This window comes from Lissotriton vulgaris, chromosome 6 (genome assembly GCF_964263255.1).
Source record: "Lissotriton vulgaris chromosome 6, aLisVul1.2, whole genome shotgun sequence".
In the NCBI taxonomy this organism is placed as follows: domain Eukaryota; kingdom Metazoa; phylum Chordata; class Amphibia; order Caudata; family Salamandridae; genus Lissotriton; species Lissotriton vulgaris.
The window spans coordinates 1,582,960,826-1,582,983,690 of record NC_141694.1 but is presented as its reverse complement, the minus strand read 5'-3'; positions in this window follow the sequence as shown (position 1 = coordinate 1,582,983,690).

The following is a 22,865-nucleotide window of genomic DNA, read 5'->3' as shown; positions in this document are numbered from 1 at the left end:
TTAAGGGGGTGTAAACAAATACTCGTTCAAGTGTACCGCCTGTTGTCCGAACGTGATGAACTTCTCGTAATGGATTCTGTCTGTCTATATAAAAGGTTTTCCTTACTGGGGGTGGAACGGGAACAAAATGTGGAGTCAGGAAAGTTCTGTATTTGTGTCGTTGTTCTAGAATGATATTAATGAAATCGGTACCTAGGCCTCTCCATCTACCTAGGAGTAACTCTTCCAAAATATTATATAGGGGACCTGGATCAGAATGCTGACTCTCATATAGTGTAATGAGATGCTGGATCATGTACGTACCAGCTAATCGCTGTTCGTCCGGGGAAAGATTCAAAAATGTTTGCGCTACTGAATCATCTTTATATACGCTAGTATTTCCAGCCCATTGGACTGCTGACCGTGCTAGTTCCTGTTCATGCATAGTACTAAGTTCACTGTAACCTATTCGTTGTTTCAGTACTTTATCAGTGGCTTGAATTAGATGCTCAAGAGAACATTGTTCTGATATGGGAGAAAGAACACGTTTCTTGCATTCTGGGCGTATGGGTCTGTCAAAAGGTCTTTCTCTACCTACGTATGCTATTTTATCTGGGATTTCATCCTCCGCTTTCTCGGCTTCCCTAGCTGCTTTTTCCCTTGCGTGTATGTCTAGAATTTCTTTACGAATCTTTCCATACATGGATTCTATACAACTTTGTTTACTATGTTTACCATCAGCTATGTTGTCACTCCATTTTATCAGGACTTTCATTTCTTCTTTGCTTTTACCTGGCTGATCTTGTTCCCTTATCAAACAATTTATCAAAAACTGTAAGATCATATTTTGCGTCTCCACCTTGTTGTGTGCCATGGCCTCGTGAATACTTTCTGGTCTCTCCCCCGGTCTAATAAAGTGAAATATGTTATCTAAATGTTCTCTCATATCTGGAAAAATAGTCAAATAGTTTGTAACCCGTCGTAAACGTATTGAATATAGTATCATCTGGTCTTCGCCTGGTACTGGATCATATCTGCAATCAGTAAGGTACTGTTTAAGGGCTGCGTATGTAGTTACTTTTGGTGTGCGTTGTAATGCTGCTTCTCTAAGTGTTGTTCGTTTTACTTGGGGCGGGGTGATAGGGGGACCTCCTACTGCTCCTCCTGAAGTGTGACCGTGAACTATTACTGGCTGTGCTGTCGCTGGTGGTGTTATAGCTGGTAAAGTAGGTGTAGGTAATGTAGGCAGACCCTGGGTTGCAGGCGGATTAAAAGGATTGCCAGGACCAGTGACAGGAGAGACGGTGGGGGAAGAAACAATGGGGGTTATCGTGTCATGAACAGGGGGCTGAGCATTATTATCAGTAGGTGGTACATGTGCATTGGCATACTCTGGAGCAACGTCATCTAAATAGGAAGAAAGGAAAATATCCGCTGCGGTCTGTTTATGACGGAGTTTAGTCGGGACCAATGGTGGTGGCAAGTTACGGGGTACTTCCGGGGTCGCCTTGGGTAGGCCCTCGGCGAGAACAGGATACAGACCTGTAATAAGGGCATTTCTTTGTCTGTCTAATTGTTCTACTTTGACTCGTTCACCTTCTTCTAGTAGTTCTCTTTCTTTAGCTTTTTCGGATTCTTCTCTACTTCTCTCTGCTTTCCTGATTTCTTTCTCTGTTCTTCTATGTGCTTTTTTACGCCATAATTCTATGGCATCTTTCTGAGATTGTCTGGCTTTCTTTTTCCATAATGCTTCTTCTACTCTCATGATGCATTCAGCATCCCATGTCCCTGAGACAGACCATCTATACTTCTCTTCCAGATCCTTGGTATAATCAACCCATAAGTCTAAATACAGTATGGCATCTAAGCCATGTTTCTGGTACATAAAATGTCCGGGAGTGTCCCTAGGCGGGACGGGAACTGCCTCTTCGAGTATCCCTTTCCTGGTTCCTATCTGACGTAATTTCGAGAACAGCGGCATATTTGAACTGACTTGAACGTGAACACAATAAACACAGTAATGAATTGCAAACAATCATTCATACCACGACATCAAACACATTAAAACATTTTCGGACAGATGCTATCTAGTACATAGAAACACAATTCTGAAAATCTCGAGATACAATACTAGAATACTGAATTACTAGATGCAATGCTAGAACAGTACAGACATACCGGTCCCATTAAGAGACACGTCATACCGTATCCACCTAAGTGAACACGTCTGGACCGGGTCTGTGTACCCAGACGCGTCTTGACCGGGCACAAATTGATGAACCCGTCTAGATGCGTTCCCAACAACGGTACTCACCGGGAAGCAGAAACTGAAGGCCTCGGAAACTCGATACTGGACTGGACTGGACTGCTACGGCTTCTACGCTGCTACTATGCAGGCGCTTCGGAACAGGTGGGCCTCCGGATACCTCGGACCTTGCTCTCTCGGCTTGGGGCTCTGGTCGGGATCCTCCGCATTCCTCACCGCCTCGTCTGGATGCCGGGTCGCAGTCTCCGTCTCCTCCGTGGGCCTGAGGGAGATAGCAGGAAAACCCGCAGGTGGGCACAGGAGTCCGTCACGGCTGTAGAAGGGGTCAGGGGCCTGCGTTACATCGCCGGCACATGGGGAAGGGGAGGGGTCCCTATTCGGGCGCCAGATTATGTGGTAAATAAAATTACCGGGACTATTTTTCTATATATTAAATGACAATAAGGATAGCTCAATCAAATGAGAAGCAGTCCATGGTATCTGAGTCATACGGGCTTTAATTAAGTATCTCGAGACACTGGACATCGGGTTCCATCACCACTAAGGTTCAGGAAGGGATATTCAACATTTTATTAACATCACACATTATATATAGTAAAACCATATAATTGAAATGAATACAGTAGGCGTAACAGGTGAAAAGAGAGAGATAAGAACACATGTGCGTAACAGGAGGCGTGTAAGGGGGCGTACACGTAGGCGTGCACTTGACGAGTCAGAGAAACGTCACAAGTGGGTGGATGCTTAGAGAAAGTTTTCAGGGTCAGCAGAAACCTTTGCCACGTATGCGCGCGCAACTGAGCATGACGTGGTGTAGACGTGTAGCTGGGGAGAGCTGGGGGCTCGACTTTAGCACTAGTAGAGGAGACTGGTGTCTGGGATGTCAGAACGACCTGCACCTATAGCATATCTGGTATCTTGTGTTTAGAGGATGTATTATCTGAAGTAAAAGGTCTCTCGGGCAGAGGCCGTCCATCACTGAATGCTAGTGCGTGCATATGGTTCTTCATGCAATGTACGGGGGCCATGGGCCTACCATGGTAACGGGTGCAGTAAATCACTTGCATGGAGACAGGGAGGCAGGGCCCTTTGCTCTGCAGCCGGGAATATGTTTACCTATTTCACTAGACTGGAATGTGTTTTTGCGGAGGCTGAGCAGATAACTGTAGGCAAAATACCGTCTTGGCAGGCAGGCCAGGCCGAGCCGGGCACCGCTCGTCTGGGCAGGATGTAAGGTAGAGGTCAGGGATGCATACCTAAACTGCAGCTTTCAGAGGCAGAAGAGACTCGGAGCTTCAATTAAGGGCCTGGCTTGACTGAGCCAGAAAAACATGGAGAACGTGTATTTTACGATATTCAAAAGTGCACCATGTAAAGACGTTGGCACCATAGGCCTAAAAGCCAAATTAACGTGGTTTTCTTGGAGAACTGAATAACTGACATGTTAACGTTGGACGCAAATGCATATGCGTCTTCCTGGCAGGCACGGAAAAGGAATTACAGGACATACATGGGGCACGGGTGCATGGATGGGGTGTGAGTGGGGGACACACTGACTACCTAAAAATTTCTATTTCCTCAAGGTTGACGAATCTTTGCAAAATTTTCAAAACAAATTCTTTGTTGATATCAGCTCCTATGTTGGAAGTTTGGGGCTGATTTGTCAAGGGGTGGCTGAGCAAAAAGGGGGTTCCCAAAACGTGTTCACTCCATGTTAATTTCCATAGGAAACTTTAGACAAGGCTACAGGTCGAACGGGTGAGCGGAATTACCCCCAAAAAAGCATGCCTTTGTTTATTTGGGGCAAATCCGTTCAGTAGTTTTTGAGAAATATCGAAATTTACAGATATCGATATTTGGGAATTCTGCCATCTGATTGGCTGAGGCGTTACAAGCACAAGCTTGCTGCTGATTGGGTGCGAGTGGTGTGACCGGTTGCAACTAGGAAGTTTTGGCAGCCATTTTGTGCTTACGTTGAAGCGAGTAAGGGGAAAAAAGGGAGAAAAAAGTGGGAAAGAGGAGGGTAGGAGCGCTGTGAGGTTTGTAAAGTGGTTAGGGTGTGCTATAGAGGGAGTATGAAGCGAAGTATTCACCCTAACTGGTTTGAAAGTGCTGTTTTGCCCACTGTGAGATGGTGGTGAGGTGCCGGTTTACTCGGGGATGAAACTGTGCGCTTAAACTGTGAGCTGAGTGGTCTGTAGCATACTGGCAGGACCAAAATATTTACCCTTACTGGTGTGAAAGTGCTGTTTTGTCTAGAGTGAGATGGTGCAGAGGTGAGGCCCTGCTAAACTCGTGTATGAAACCCTGCGTCTAAACTGTGAGCGGAGTGCTGTAAACTGATGTGCTCTGGGCGGTGAGGCATCCTAGCCGAAGTGAAGTATTTACCCCTACCGGTGTGAAAGGGCTGTTTTGCCCACTGTGAGATGGTGCGGAAGTGAGGTGCCGGTACACTTGGGGATGCAAGCGTTTGCCTATACTGTGAGTTGAGTGCTCTAATGTATACTGGCAGAAGCGAGTATTTACCCTTACCAGTGTGAAAGAGCTGTTTTGTCTAGAGTGAGGTGCAGAGGTGAGGTACCGTTAAACTCGGGGATGAAACTGTGCGCCTAAACTGTGAGCTGAGTGCTGTAAGCTGATGTGCTCTGGGCGGTGTAGCATACTGGCTGTTGTGGCAAATGTGTGCAGGTGGTGTTAGTATTCATTTAGAGTATAGCGGGAGTGGGAAGCAAAGTACTCACTGGTACCTTGCTGAAGAGTCGGGGAAGAAACTGTGAGTGTAAGTTTATTGTTGTACAGTGATGTGCTGTGGGTGCTGTAGGATATTGGCAACTGTAGCATACCTGTGTAAGTAGTGTTGGTGTGCGTTTATACCATAAATAGAGTGGGAAGCGAACTACTCACCCCTACCAGTCTGTAGAGTCGGATGAAGTGTTTTAGGAAGCAGGAATAAAGAAATAATCGTGAAGAATATAATGTAGAATGTTGCAATGCCCCACAATGGACGATTTTAGAACTGTGTCTGAGAGTGGAGACGGAGGTATTCCCTTAGACCAGCTGCAACCAACTCTTGGTTCCAAAAGTAGAACGGTGTGTTGACTGCACCATGAACGATGTTAGAACTGCATTTGAGAGAGGAGATGAAGGTACTCTTTTCTATCAGATGCACCCAACTCTAGGTCCCAACAGTGGAACTGTGTCTTGATCCCATAATGGATGATGTCTGATATTACCTGCTGCTTGCTTTTCTCAGAAGTTCGTGTGTTGAGGTGCATCACACCCTGTGCTTCCATTTCTAACTGCTGCACATCAGTATTGGGCTAAGTTGACACTAGTCAGTGGAGTATACTGTGGTATAGCAGGTGCGAACAATGAAATGGGGTCTCGAGTCTATGATTGAGGATGTCATAAGTTAAAGTCTGTGATGATTTCTGTGTACCCCCTCTGATCAGCTGCAACCAAATCCGTGCTTTCGAATCCAACGGTATGTGGCTGTGACTTGTGAACGACCACTGGATTTGGTCTAGACTGCGGTTCACAGGGTTCACAATTTAGATTGAGTGGTTATTGTTTAATTACAGAATCTAGTAGTTAAGTAATTAGAACATCTATTGAAACATACACAATATTGTTTTAGGATACTTGCTTGAAGAGTTTTTTTTATATGAGTTATAGGTTTATTAAAATCACCAAATTCATCTTGAATGTCCAAAGGAACTGTGAATAGTGTAGACTGTGGACAGATGAAATCCCAATTCGAATTGTTTTGATTTATTCATTGTAGAGTTCTCTGTAATTTATGTTGTTTTATTTTGTAAAGAGGGAGTGAGAAAAAAGTATTGATGGTTGTGTGTGTGAGTACTGCCTTCAATTAACACTGCAGACAGTAGTGTTCACAATTCAGATAGAGTTGCTATTGTAGATGATGCAGTACTGTAAGAGAAGAGATTGCTGTAGTGTGCTCTGCCTGCACCACTCATACACCTCTTTGCAGGCTCCGCACACATTTTGTTTGCTTCGCGAATTGCAAACTGTAGAGCTCAAGGCAATGGCACGTGACTGTGGCCCTTGCTGAACGCTCTCTCTAGCCTATACTGCAGACTTCAGTGTTCACATTTGACATTGAGTCGGTATTTTAGATGATGCAGCCCTGTAGGAAAAAACATTGCTCTGGTGTGCTCTGTCTGCACCACTCATACGCATTATCGCGAGCTCTGCACACATTTTCTTTGCTTCGTAGAGCTCAAGTCAATGCAACGTGGATGTGGTCCCTTGCCGAACACTCTCTCTGGCCTATACTGCAGACTTCAGCGTCCATATTTGACTTTGAGTCGGTATTTAGATGATGCAGTCCTGTAGGAAAAGACATTGCTCCAGTGCGCTCTATCTGCACCACTCATATGCATCATTGCAGGCTCTGCACATGTTTTTTTTTGCTTTGTGTATTGCAAACTGTATAGCTTAAGTGAATGCAAGGTGGCTTTGGGCTCTTGTTGACTGCTGTCTCTGGCCTACACTGCAGACAGCAGTGTTCACAATTAACATTGAGTTGGTATTGTGGATGATGCAGTCTTGTAGGAAAAGACATTGCTCCAGTGCGCTCTGTCTGCACCACTCATACGTAACATTGCAGGCTCTCCACACGTTTTCTTTGTTTTGCATATTGCACACTGTAGAGCCCAAGTCAATGCCACATGGCTGTGGGCTCTTGCTGAGCACTCTCTCTGGACTACACTGCAGACAGCAGTGTTCACAATTGAGATTGAGTCACTATTGTAGATGCGGTAGTCCAGTAGGAAAATAAATTGCTCCAGTGTGTACTGTCTGCACCGCTCATTTGCTCTATTGCAGGCTCTGCACACGTTTGTTTTGGTATGCATATTGCAAACTATTGAGCTCAAGTGAATGTAATGTGGCTGTGGGCCCTTGCTGAGTGCTCACTCTGGCCTACACTGCAGACAGCAGTGTTCACAATTGAGATTGAGTTGGTATTGTAGATGAGGTAGTCTTGTAGGAAAAGACATTGCTCCAGTGCGTACTGCCTGCACCATGCATATGTATCATTGCAGGCTTTGCACACGCTTTTTTGTTGCTTTGCTGACAAGAAACTGGGCAGGTGAAATCACCTTACTTACCTGTGGGTCCTTGCTGACCACTCTCTGTAGCCTACACTGCAGACAGCAGTGTTCTTAATTCAGATTGAGTTGCTATTGCAGATGATACAATGTTGATGGCAACAGATATTGCTCCTAGTACAGCCTGTCTACCGCATGCATTATCGGTGGCTGTGCACATGCTGGATGCTTTTGATGTGGCTATGTGAGTGCACTAGAACTGATGGAGCGTTTATGATATAATCTTTTTGTGTATTATTACAGATCTATTGATTGTGTGTCAGTATACCACAAGTTGTTGTTCTTTTACGATAGAATTATTTCTGTATTATTTCACATCTAATGTCCCTACCTTACTGCAGCATAATTTATTGATATTGAATCTCTGTGTGTGATCCAATGATTAATGTTGTAGTCGATGCTAGCAGCAACCATTCCCTGAAGGTTGGTTTACACTTACCGCACACACATCCAGACCTCACTGGATATGTCACCATGGTAATAAAAAGGAGTCAAGCATATGTGCCCGTATCTACTTCCACTATCTATCTCTGTCCGTGTGTTCATTATCTATGCACAATACTGTCTCTGGGCGGTACTCTATTACGTTGTGCTGTGGACAGCGTATGCACCCATGTTACCTGTGGTATTGGAGAACATTTTGGTAATGTAACTTTTAGATGTATAGCTATCATAGGTGGAAGGCTACTTTACAGAGCATGAATATTGATGAAAATGATGGTTGCATGCTGTGTGTAGAGAAAGATATGAGTATATTGGAAAAAGTTTAGAACAAAGCTCTCCAAGCAGAAGAGGTGTGTCTCATGAAATACAGTACAGATATTGACTAAAATGGGTGGCGTTTTCGAACTGTTACAATGGTAAATGTTATGAAGTAATGAAATGCTTTTTTTATGGTCACATGGCAATCGCACAGCCAGTGCGCAATGAGAACGCACCCGATGTGATTTTGAGAAAATATATTTACTGTAATATAAGTGTATTGCAGTTAGAAATATATAATTTTATAAAATATTTTTAATTATGGCTTGCTCTCATATACACTTTAAAGTTATTTACATATAGTCAGTCAAAAGTACTTTATTCGATTATTTAAAAACATAAGTTTTGAGACAAAAGAAATTGAGGGAATGGCATCTGTGGCGCGACATCCTAAGTCTTTGAAGTTCCACAGTTTGCATTTGTCGTATTTGGAATGCGCAGCGGGTGCCACCCCATACGTACATGACGTAACATACCGCTTGGTAGTGCGTACCGGTCGAATACCACGGTAGCAGCTGGCGCGACCTCATACGTACATGTTGTTAAGTGGGACGCTGTGTTACAAACCCGTCAGATACGAAATGCGCATCATTTAAATGTGGTGGATAGTATTCCATCTTGATCGAGCTTGGTAGACTACTGGTACGGTACTGTAGTTTTCTCCCCCCCCAAAAAAGATATACATATTTTGTGGGAAAGATATAAAAGATTACATACATTGTAAAGTTTAAAAAAAGGATGATAGAGTTGCAAAATATTAAACATATTATCTTAAAAAATACAGGTTTTGTAAATATTAAAATATGAAATTGACATTTGAAAAAGCCTCGAAATTCCCTGAAAAAAACCATACGTTTTACAGACGTTAAAGTTCGGAATTAGCATTTAAAAAACCTTAGAAATTCACTGAAAAAACCATAGGTTTCAGGGACGTTATAGTTAGTTGGACATTTGACTCATATAAAACCAGAGAAATTCGCCTGTTATAGTTAGTTCAGCTAACTATAACTTGCAAGGTGATGGAGTGGCCTAAAATGACAGTCTGGTCTGTGAGCTCTTCCACAAAAGCAATGCACTGCTGATGATGTCACATATTACATCACTCATGACATCGTCAGTGACATCACTCATGACATCTCAAATGACATCACTGATGACATCATCCACATGATATTCTGATGCACATACTGATGCCCTAATATACACTTTGATACACCCACTCTAAAATACAGACTACTATTTTTGAAACCATATACACAACAATGCCAGATACTACATACCACCGACTATTTCCTGGGTCTATACATACATCCAGTAATTTTCACATGCAGTTACTCATCAATTCAGTACTATAATATGAACTCATTCACCTATACATACAGTCACATTGTGCCACTCATCCATAGAGTTACTCACACACCTAGTCAGTCATGCAAAGAATGAATCACATACCCATTTACTCATGTATACATTTATACACACCAACTGAGTTATTTATACACACACCACATCACTTATTTATGCAAATACTATCAAATCGTTACTGTCATATATAATCACTGATACAAGCAAACACTAATTTATACACCCACTCTTCAAATAACTTACTCTCACGTATAGTCATTTATATACTCCAACACTCACATATACTGCCTTAAAACATATGTAGGTACTCACACATATACCACTGACACATTCATTCACTCACCAACACACCCATACACACACTAACTCAGTCATATAGCCCTTCCCAGATGCATTTTTGAATCCATACAACCAGTGAATTACCCACTCAGACATCTATGCACGGTCACACCCCCCACCCATCCACACAGACACTCAGGCACCTATACAGATACTCAGACAACAAATCAATAACACATATAGACACTCATGTAGCTGCTCACCAATCCATGCAGCTGCTTACACACCAACTGAAAGAGTAATACAGACTTTCACACAGTTTAGTCACTAACCCATGGATTCAGTAAAACACATTCAATTACCTACTTATACAGAATTCACGCACCTTCTAAATAATCCATTCAGCACTTGTAAATCCAGTCATTCTTCAATACACCTTTGCATAGATATATATGAAAAATATTTAAACTTTACAGAAACACACATTCACGGGAAGATGTCACACTATATATGCGAATTTCAATGGTTTTGTGCGAGTAAATTAAGGTTTTGTAAATGCTAATCCCTAACTATATATGGCCTAAAACCTATGGTTTTTTCAGTGAATTTCAATGTTTTTTTAATAGCAAATATCTATAGCTGTAACATATATTCTTATTCTAATTCACAAATATATTTTATATATTTTTTTTAAGCAAAGGACCCAGATGCATTTACAGTTTATCACTAACAATGTTCCAGGCTAATGTATTTTCACGGGAAATTAACAACTGTCCTGCAAGTGAAAAAGGGCGTTTCTTCATCCCATGAGGGAGCCGTTGAGTAAAAGAGACTCGGCCTGCTGTCTTATTCGCTGATAGGCCTGATCATCGGATTTTTATCGATCACTTTATGTTGCTACAGTGGAAAACAAAACAGCCCTTGCCCATTTATTTTTACAGCATTCCTGCATATTATACCCTACCCCCAAACAGTATTTTGCCTGTTACCATAGTAGTAGTTTATGGAACACTTACGTCAGCACATAGGTTAAAATTTCACCACAATATGTTGCTAATGAGTGAGCTTCAGCATTATACTTCAAATTATAAATATCATTTCTATTGATGACTGCTACCCCCACAAAAAAACAGACGTATATACTTTTTTAATTAACTTTTATTAAAACAATAACCGGAACTATAACTAAAAGATAACACTACAATAAATAACTAGAACTATAAGTAAAAAAATTATATAATAGACAACATATAATATGGAGTCCAAAATAAGTATTGTAGTTAATCTGCAAAACAAAAAGAAAATTAGTGTTTAAAATTAGATTGAAGTGACTAAATGAGATCAAACATCACAAGTCAAAGTAAAACTTGACAATATTTATATTTTTTAAAATCTTCGCAGTGTGCCTGAAACGCTTCCACTGGCATTCATCATGCAGACTTTGGTCCACCCTCTTTATCAATTTTTGCAGTTTGAGATATAATGTCCTACATGTGTTATTCATCTCCTACTTTCTCCTTTCAAATTCTCTTGTAAAGACCTTAACAACAAATAAAGGGAACATTTTCTGCATATTTTTAATAAAGCATTTGACACAATGCATAGTAACACCGTATTTATTGAATGTTTTGAAATTAATTTTCACAAGTCTTAAAAAAGGTGAATGCAAGAAAAGTTACTTGCCGCATATGCAAGACTGCTTTCAAGAGGAGACCCCAATAAAAAGGACTTGTGTGGAACTGCAAGTATGCTGAAGCAGTTGCAGACTAAGAATCCGGTCAACTTTCCAAGGGAAGAGTTAAGGAGATTGAGAGCGGCTCCTTCTGCTTCATGAGAAGGCCCGAGTACCAGTGGAGCAACACCGTCAACCTCTAAAGCACAGCCTAATATTTGTCCCCAATTTGAAACCCTTTAAGAGAAAAAGTAAGAAGGTTGGGAGCTTTGTATGCCATCCTAAAATCTAATTATCCATAGTTATACAGAGATCCGCCCTGTATCAGACTCATATGTACAAGTGTATATTGTAGATTATCTGCCACCGAAAACCTCTCAAGTACCTATATCCGTTACTTTTTAACTTCGTTGAGTAGTCATATTGTGAGTATTTACCTTAAAGTTGTTAATTTTTTATTGATTATTGCTCTTTGACATATTCCCTGTCTACAAACAGAGAAGAATAGGAATATTCTGTCTCCCTTTGCAGATAGTGAAGGATAGGTAATGCAGACTTTTGTCCCCCGTTGTAATCCGTCATGCCTGTTTTTCTTCCCACTGATTGATTGATTGGCTGGACATTTATTGTTCAAGGAATAGTTCTAACGAGGTATTCTCTGTTTGCAAATAATGTGGAATTGAAATATTCTGTCTAGTCTTTGCAAGTAGTGAATGGTGGGTAATGCGGACCTTTGTCCCCCGTTGTAATCTGTCATGCCCATCTACTCCCCACTGATTGAGAAACTAGTTCCACCCGGACCATTTATTAGAGGTACATCATCTGGCTCAACCGGAGAGTACCCCTAATAAAGAAGACATATGTAAAATACGAAGTAAACACTGTATCCTGTTAAACAGAAACTTTACAATGAAACACACTTGAAAAAGAAGGGAAAGAAATCGAACAAAATCAGTAGGCCACTGATGAGTTTTTGACTTCGCTAGAAATAAGAAACATGGAAGTGGTGAGAGAAGCCAAGCTTGACGTTACGGCAGCCACGAGGTAGCTAACCTCCGCCACCCCCCCACTGTTCCAAGCATGTCTGTCCCACCGCCCGCCACGCCCAATAACGGTAACATGAAATAGATACAAATCAGCAGATACCTACCCCCATTCCGGAAACTCCCGAAGTGCAACAGGTCCACGGTTACGCCCATCCGGAAGATGAGGCCTCGACACGTGCAGGGCGGGGCCCGACTAGCCGCCATCAGCCGGAGAAGTCGTGGGATGGTCGGCCCGGAATGTGCTGGTCCTCCCTTTCTCTTCTGGCGCCCTGCAGGCCACGGGGGGGGATGTCTTGCCTCTGCCTCCGCCCCCCCTCTTATCGCCTGGTCCGGACATCACGGATATCAACGCCAGGTGTCGGCGTGGGGTGCGCTGGGAGGGAGAGGCGGCGCGAACGATCCTCTCCCACCCCCCCAGGTGGGGGCCCCTCAGCTGCACCCCCAACGCTCCACTCACTCAACAAAAGGGTCGTCACGTAAGGTGCACCAGGAGAGGAGCCGTTTGCTCAATACTGTAAAGGTGTTCCTACACTTCACGACGTGCTCGCTGCCTTGAATTCCTGGCGTGAGTCCATGAAGTTTCAGTCCGCCAAGCCGGAGGGTGTTCTTCTAGACGGGCTCGCTGAACCGCTTCCCACGTGTGCTTGATATGAGCTCCCCGTTCTGGCCTGAAGCGGTGCCCTGCAGGCCATGGGGGGGATGTCTTGCCTCTGCCTCCGACCCCCCCCTCTTATCGCCTGGTCCGGACATCACGGATATCAACGCCAGGTGTCGGCGTGGGGTGCGCTGGGAGGGAGAGGCGGCTCGAACGAGCCTCTCCCACCCCCACAGGTGGGGGCCCCTCAGCACCCCCAATGCTCCACTCACCCAACAAAAGGTCTCGTCCACTATTGCGAGGCAATGATGCTCCGCTCACCCAGCGGGGGTCTCGTCCACCCTTGCGGTGCAACGGCGCTTCTCAGTTCAATTAGAAAATGAGTCCTGCGTCCAGAAACGTTCTCCTCAACTTTGAAGATTCTATAAGAGCCACGGGGGCCCCCGACCCCCGATGGGGAATGACTGCCATGATCACCCACGGAACGACCACGACGTAGCCGCGGGACGTCGGTGCGCTCATGCCGGCGCCGGCCTCAGTCTTGCAATGACCAAAATCCTGCAAGACTACCAACTTGATCAGTTCCGGTGGGACACCAGTATGACCCGGTAGGAGAGATTGTTGCCTCCCATCCCACTTTGACTGATGGTTCATGTCGGCAGTCCCCTCTGCTACCCTTTAACGAAAACTTTTGGACTGCCGAAAGAGGTCCCGGTCCAACCACGAGTTGGTGGAGACATTTTGACTATACTTGGACCTTCCTGACCTCACCCAAAATGGCGCCGGTACAAATGAAACTCTCAACTCATATCATGAGATATGTATGCAGTTTTTAGCACATGAATTGATATGGGATAAGACTGATTATATGTTCGGACAATGAATTGATCCGGGATGGGTATTGATTATACGTTCGAACAATGAATTGACATGGGACGGGTACTGATTACACGTTCGAACAATGAATTGATATTAAGTTCTAATGCATCATTGATTACTGTATTTATTATTGAAGGTTCGAATTGTCGACACTTTTGGTACTTGCTCACAATGAATTATCGATATGATTTTGTTGCACTTGTCACACTTTTTACTATGAAATCAACGACCACTGGCTCTCTGTTATGTTTTCCACAAATAAATACCCCCCCGCCCCCCTTTACAGTTCCAGCCTGCTCCGTGGCCGGCCCACGGGGTTGTAGGCCCGTATTTGGGCACCAACGTTTTTATTAAAGGTTTTTGAAAAAGCAAACGTAGTTGTAACACGTAGATTAGTAAGTTTCAAATAAAAGGCCACTGTTTCCGATTTTATTATTATTATTTTTTTAAAAGTAGGTGAAATGAAGCAGCTCAATTAGTTAAAGGTTAAAAAGTATAGTACGCAGAAACATTGAAAATATGAATGGTCCAGGTTTGTTGTGTGTTTTTCATTTTTGTACAGCATAAAGCAATCGATAAAGATCCTGGTATTTAGCCTCTACTTTATATGCTACCTGTATCAGGGAAGTTGTTTTAAATGCCCCTAAGCCACCCAGAAGGAATGTCACATGGCCCCCCTAGTATGAACGAAAACGATCCCGTACCACTGTAGGTTATCTCTCTTCCTCAAAAATGACAAAAATTACTTTCTAGGACGTTTTGGACATTGATGATTTTCATATGATCTATTTATTAAAGTAATACTCATCTCTCCGCATGAAATTAATTTTCCACATACTACACAAGTCAATCTCATCTGCCCAAAGTTCTTTTGCAGATTTGGGACCGTTTCCCTTGCCTCTGACTCACTTATTGCTAAGTCATTGATGGATGTTTTTGCCGGTCGGGGATTATCCACCAAATCTCGAAGTTGTGCTTTAGAATAATTAGGAGGGTGCCACCTCTCCATGTGCCGATGCATGGTATGATTACCATAGCTATATTTTTTTTCGGTCCCTCTCGAGAGTTTTTTTTTTGCAGATGAGGCAGGTAACGAACCTGGCATTAACTTTCTTTTCATGAGAAGGAAAAGAAAAAAACTGCCAGATAAAATTCACTTTCACATGGGACGTTCTTGGCATTTCTTTCAGAAACTTTTACATCACTGTGTCATTTCTTTGTCTATCCTGGTTAAAGCAATGTCATATAAATAGTTGTTTAAAAAGTTTTTTTTAACGTGTTTACTTTGTTGGAGCATTGTATATATTTATAAGTTATTAAAGTGTTATAATCCTACTACTTTCTTGGAGTGCTATATATTTTTAATGTGACACATAATTGTGAAGACTTTGATGTACAAAAAGGCATCCCTGGAATCTTCCGTTCAAGGCTCGTCCCACACACCCTTACAGTGAGAATCCCCTCCCCAATCACAATACAGGATCGTTATCAGATAGTAGGAACGCGTGTGGTGTGACGGATCTCATGAGGTGGCGACCTTGATCTACTGTAACTCCTTTGAACAGGGGTGATTCTTTACAGTTGGGGCCATAAACTTCATCCGCAGGGCTAGGTGATAGCCTGGGACCGGCCTGGGCAATCAGACACAGAGGAAGAGGAGTGTCAGAGGTTGCGGTAGTGAATAGGGTGAAAGGGAGGTGTCGGGCGGGCACAGGGTGTGATACTCAGGGAAGAGCAGCGCAGATGGGGGGAAGTTTATGGCCCATGCATGAGAGAGAGAGCAGGGGTGACCAGTGTGTGGGGGAGATGCTTGCGAGGGTGGGGAGCCATGCTGAGGATCGGCGGCGTGCAGAGAGTGGGTCTGGTCAAGGCATCTAAAATGGCTGCCGTGCACGACAAAAGTGTGGCATTGGAAAAAAAGCAAGATGGCGCAGACAATGTTTATCAATACGGATTAATTTATAACAATTATTTTTAACAATATATTTACTCGCAGTGTCAAAATGACGATCAACACTTCCTAATTTCCTTCGAATCGAACGTTAACAGAAGTCAAGCGGCAAAAAAAAAAAAAAAACGCTCACGCGCAACCGCTGGAAGACAAGTATCAACATATATGAGCCTCCTAAACCACCCTCAGAAAACATAGGGGGTCAGGATACGTCTCCCATACCCCCTATAACCAATACTCACATTGCTTTTCCTCCATCTAGTAATTTAATTAAATCGAAACACAAAATGGCGAATACACGTTTCGCTACCAGTTTGCGACCCGGTTCGCGAACCGAGAAGCGCTTCTACAGCGAAAAATCAAATTTTTTTATTTGCCCCACGGGACCCTTTAATAACTCCAACATCATTCCTAGGGGGTCAAGAGGGGTCTACCTTGCCCCCTTTCATTAAATTCCCCCTTCGTTTTTCTCCTCCTCTTGTCTCTCGATCCTACCAAGAGACAAGATGGCGGCCGCACCGGACTATTTAGAATGTTGACAGACACCGGAGAGCCAATCAGCTTCGCTTTGCAAAGCTCCGTTACGCGAAAAGTACGCGATCTGGAGCGCTACCCGGGACGCTGTCACAGATATATCTGTTTTTTAAAACGTTAATTTCTCGAAATCCACTGGAGCACATATATTGAGACCCAGCAAAGGCACATCGGGCTAACAGTCCCTACAATTTTGCCAAGTTTCGTGCAAATCCATTCAGCCGTTCGAGCTAAAAGTGAGGCCAAAGGCCCTATGGAAAAATGAATGGGAAAAACGTGTTTTGGGACCCCCCTTTTTTCTCGGACCCCCCTTGACGGAACCCCCCCAAATTTTAAGGGGCTGCTCAGTAACAGAATGTGGCATTTTCCTGAAAATTTCAGCCGATTCCGTCCACAAACGCCAAAGTTATTAGACATAGAATTTTCAAAAGTTCCATAGAGAAAAAATCCTAACTATATATACCTACTGGCTATCGCCAGTAGGTAATATATATATATATATATATATATATATATATATATATATATATATATATATATATATATATATATATATATATATATATATATATATATATATATTCACTGAAAAAACCATAGGTTTCACACCAGTTATAGTTAGCTGGAAATTTTACTGACATAAAACCATTGAAATTCCACGTTATAGTTAGTTGGACTCACTATAACGTGCGCGCCTGCAATGCACTGCTGATGACGTCACAGATTACATCACTCATGACATGGTCAGTGACATCACTCATGACATCACTGATGACACCATCCAGTGAATGTGTGTCTTTCTGTAAAATAAATATGTTTTATATATGTATATGTAAAGGTCGATGGAAGAATAAATGTTTAAATAAGAGTCTTAATGGATGTTTTAAAAAAAAAAATTGATTGGTTAACTGGCTTATTAAGTGTATCTTAGTGAATACATATATTAGCGAGTATTGTTTAAATATTTAAATGTTTGTATCAGTATTTCACTTTGTGTATAAGTGGCTGCATGGGTTGGTGAGTAGCTACATGTGTGTGTATATGGGTTATTAGATGTTTTTTAGTATCAGTATGAGTGTCTATATGGTTTGGTGGGGGTATTACTTAGCACATAGATGCATCAATGACTGACTCACTGTTTGTATGTGTTTTGAAGACAGCATATGTGCATGACTGTATGGGTGTGTTAGTGAGTGAATGACTGTCTCACTAGTGTCTTTATCATTAACGACATATGTTTTAATCTAGTATATGTGAATATTGATGTATATAAGTGAGTATATGTGAGATTGTAAGAGTTCCTGTTTAAATAAGTATGTGTTTCTATAAGTGATTGTTTAAGAGAGTAAGTATGTGTAAGTTTCCTTAGAAGTAAGGTGGTAGTGTGTGTATAGTTATATATGCAAATAAATGGATGTTCAATAGTTTCTTTGCATGTCTGAGTATGTGTGTGAGTAACTTTTGGATGACTGTCGGTGTGTAACAGGATGTATAGGTGTATCACTAAATATGAGAAGTGAGTATATGTATGAGTGACTATGTAGAACTGTTGCTGAATGAGAGGATGTGTATATAGAAGGTGGAATTACTGAATTGGTTGTTGTAACTGGTATGGGTTTCTCCACTTTTTTGAAAATGTTAGTTTCTATTTTTGAATATGTGTTTCAAGGTTTACTTTACAGTGAAAGGAGGTCTGTCACTCTGTAACAAGGATGGTGTCATCAGTGATGTCATGAGTGATGTCACTGATCATGTCATGAGTGATGTAATCTCTGACGTCATCAGCAGTGCATTGCAGGCGCGCAAGTTATAGTGAGTCCAACTAACTGTAACGTGGAATTTCAATGGTTTTATGTCAGTAAAATTTCCAGCTAACTATAACTGGTGTGAAACCTATGTTTTTTTCAGTGTATTTACTAGGTTTTTTAAATGCTAATTCCTAACTATAACTGGTGTGAAACCTATGGTTTTTTCAGTGAATTTCAAAGGTTTTTTAAATGCTAATTCCTAACTATATATAGGGCCTCAAACCTATTTTTTTTTCAGTGAATTTCAAATTTCAAATCTCTATAGGTATGAAATGTAATATTTTTTATAACAAATTTTATATTTTATAATTATGTAATATATGTATATATATTTTTTTATTTGTTTGCCCCGGTGCGCTCCCGGGGCACGTACCGGTGTGCTCACCGGTAAGCGCAGTGCTATGGTGCGCCGCGGGGCGCGTACCGGTGAGCGTCCCGTTAGCGCTATTGCCGCGAACTAAAACAACATTGTGACGTATCGCGTAGCCGCGTGATGCGTCATATGACGCACAGCGTAAGCGCACCCGGAAGCAGGCATACGCATACGATCGCAAAACGTTCTGACGCGCTTACGCTACGCGCGTCGGGTCATGTGACCTGAAAATAACACTTTTCATTGGTTCACAACACTTTTGGTTTCAAAATGATGAAAGCCCTGCTCATGTGACTTGAAAATAGCACTTTTCATTGGTTCACAACACTTTTGGTTTCCAAATGATGAAAGCCCTGGTCATGTGACTTGAAAATAACACTTCTCATTGGTCCAGAACAGTTTTTTTTCCAAATGATGAAAGCCCCCTCCTTTTTTCTTTATTCTGACTTTGTCCTTTGACTGAGGAAGACCTGTTTGGATATCTGTCTCTAATATATTCTACTTAAAAATGGCTACAGTAGCAGCTCCAGTTTAGCCTTTTACAATTCCCTGTTTTTTGTTTCTCCCCCAAGAAAATACAAAAAAAATATAAAACTGTTCAGAAAAGCCATAAAAAGTAAAAAATGTTCAAAAAAACAATAAAAAAATATAAAACAACAAAAAGAAAAAAAAAAGTTCTTTTCAGAACTACCTCCCATTTATATAAAATGACTTACATTTTTAAACTCTGCCATTCTCTTTTCTCCCCGGTGCGCATACCGGGCGCTCCTCCCGCGCAAATCGAAAAAAATAATATTTTTTTGTTTTGCCCCGCGGGGCCCTCTTATAGCCCCCACATGAAACCTAGGGGGTCAGGGGGGTCTACTCTGCCCCCTTATGGTCTTTTCCCCCTTTGTTTTGGCCACCTCCTGTGTCTCGATCCTACCGAGACACAAGATAGCGGCCGCTCCGGACCGTTTGGAATGTTTACCGACACCCGAGAGCCAATCAGCTTTCCGGGCGCAAGTCGCGTGGCGCGCCCGGTGCGCTCCCCGGTGCGCGTACCGGGGCGCGCTTACAGATATATATATTTTTTTTTACCTAAAATACTCAAAATCCACTGGAGCACATATCTTGAGACATAGCAAAGGCACATCGGGCTACCAGTCCCTACAATTTTGCCAAGTTTTGGGGAAATCCATTCAGCCGTTCGGGCTAAAAGTGAGGTCAACCGCCCTATGGAAATTAACATGGGGAAAACACGTTTTGGGACCCCCTTTTATCTCAGCCCCCGCTTGACAAATACCCCCCAAACTTTCAGGGAAGGACCGGGGCACCGCAAGGCCATTTTGTGGAAATTTTCAGGCAGATTCGTCAACCGGCGCCAAAGTTATTCCAAATAGAATTTTGAGATTTAACATTGAAAAAAATCCAAACTATAACTACCTACAGGCGACCGCCAGTAGGTAATATATATATATATATATATATATATATATATATATAGCAGCATTCCAAGGGCAGAGAGGTCATATTTGCAGGACATTACTGGCAGCACAGGGATAAAGAACGCTTTCCAGACCCACTGGGGTTTAAAAACTTTGAAATATTTGTACATTGCAATCGAGCAGCTCACTGGAGTGTCTACAATGGCACTACGAATACCAGCAGGCTCCGGGGGAGTCAATGCCCACTTGGACAGGTGTTCTTATTTATAATGATTGATGCTTGAGGCAGTGTCGCAAAGCCTCTGAAGAAATGCTATAAGCAGCATGAAACGCGTCAGGCTAAGACGATTTTTGGACTGAGTGTCTTTCAAACTGCGCTGTGCTTCTTGCAAATAAATACGAAGATTTACTACCTTCCGGTGTGCTGGCTCTTCCTAAAGGGGCAACTCATGTTGTGGATTTGTTTTGCGGCCAGTCTTGGTCGCGTAGGAGCCCGGCCACTTAGCGGTGGACCGAGCTGCAGTCAACCGGCTAGCAGCATACCAAGGGCAGAAAGGTCGTATTTGCAGGACATTACTGGCAGCACAGGGATAAAGAACGCTTTCCAGACCCACTGGGGTTTAAAAACTTTGAAATATTTGTACATTGCAATCGAGCACCTCACTGGAGTGTCTACAATGGCACTACGAATACCAGCAGGCTCAAGGGGAGTCGACGCCCACTTGGGCAGGTGTTCTGATTTATAATGATTGATGCTCTAAGCAGTGTCTCAAGGCCTCTGAAGAAATGCGATAAGCAGCATGAAACGCGTCAGGCTAAGACGATTTTTGGACTGAGTGTCTTTCAAACTGCGCTGTGATTCTTGCAAATAAATACGAAGATTTACTACCTTCTTGTGTTCTGGCTCTTCCTAAAGGGGCAACTCATGTTGTGGATACATATATATATTCACCAACCCATGCAGCCACTTATACACAAAGTGAAACACTAATACATATATTTAAATATTCAAACATTACTCACTAATATTTATTTTTCAGAAAGACACACATTCACTGGATGGTGTCATCAGTGATGTCATGAGTGATGTCACTGACCATGTCATGAGTGATGTAATATGTGACGTCATCAGCAGTGCATTGCACGCGCAAGTTATAGTGAGTCCAACTAACTATAACGTGGGAATTTCAATGGTTTTATGTCAGTAAAATATCCAGCTAACTATAACTGGTGTGAAACCTATGTTTTTTTCAGTGAATTTAATAGGTTTTTTAAATGCTAATTCCTAACTATAACTGGTGTGAAGCCTATGGTTTTTTCAGTGAATTTCATAGGTTTTTTAATAGCAAATCTCTTTCGGTATGAAATGTAATATTTTTTATAATGAATTTTATATTGTATATTCATTTAATACTATTTTTTTTATGTATATATATATTTTTTGATTTTTTTTGCCCCGGATTGCTCCCGGGGCGCGTACCGATGCGCTTACCGGTAAGCGCAGTTTTTCCGTGCCCAAGTTTGCGTACCAGTGAGCGCCCCGTTAGCACTATTGCCGCGAACGAAAACTTCATTGTGACGTTTCGCGTAGCCGCGTTATGCGTGTTATGACGCACGGCGTAAGCGCACCCGGAAGCGCAGGAGCACATACGATCGCGCTACGTAAGCGTCCAAGGGCGCGCCCTAACATGCTTACGCTACGCGCCCCTGGGCGCGCCCCGGGGGCGCTTTGCATAAACGCGTCAGGGCACGCCCCCGGGCGCGTAGCGTAAGCGCGTCAGGGGAGACAAATCATCAAATCCCCCAACACGATGTTATGCTAGTGTGAGTAATAACATGAAGGAAATAGCCTCGTAACCCGGAACACGTGACCCTCATCCTGTATGTACGGCTCCCCCAGTGAAGTGCCACGCGAAATGCGTGAGAACCGTTCTGAGACTAAATAAAGTTTCAGTATTCAACAGTACAAATACAAGTGTCACCTAAGTACGGGCTCATATCGTGGTTGGAAAGGCCAGTGCCTAAAGTACATAACACCCAGTACATGACATTCAGAGATAGAGCAAACGGTGCACAAATAACATAATACTCGGCGCCTACATTGGGCTATATATATGTTAGAGCCCAAATGTAGCCCAATGTAGCCCAATGTAGCCCAAAGATGGCCACCAGAGACAAAAAAACGAAATGTAGCCCAAATATCAGCCAGATGTAGCCCAAATATAGCCCAATGACAGAATGTCCCAGAGTGTTCTAAAGAACACCTAGAGCGCTAACAGTCTTACTTATAAACTGAGACTTATAGTTAGGAATTAGCATTTAAAAAACCTTTGAAATTCACTGAAAAAACCATAGTTTTCACACCAGTTATAGTTAGGAATTAGCATTTAAAAAACCTATTAAATTCACTGAAAAAAACTTAGGTTTCACACCAGTTATAGTTAGCTGGAAATTTTACTGACATAAAACCATTGAAATTCCGACGTTATAGTTAGTTGGACTCACTATAACTTGCGCGTGCAATGCACTGCTGATGACGTCACATATTACATCACTCATGACATGGTCAGTGACATCACTCATGACATCACTGATGACACCATCCTTGTGACAGAGTGACAGACCTCCTTTCACTGTAATGTAACGCTTGAAACACATATTCAAAAATAGAAACTAAAATGTAAAAAAAAATGAAGATACCTATACCAGTTACAACAACCAATTCAGTAATTCCCCCATCTATAAACACATCTACTCATTCACAAACAGTTCAATATACTCACGCATACATATA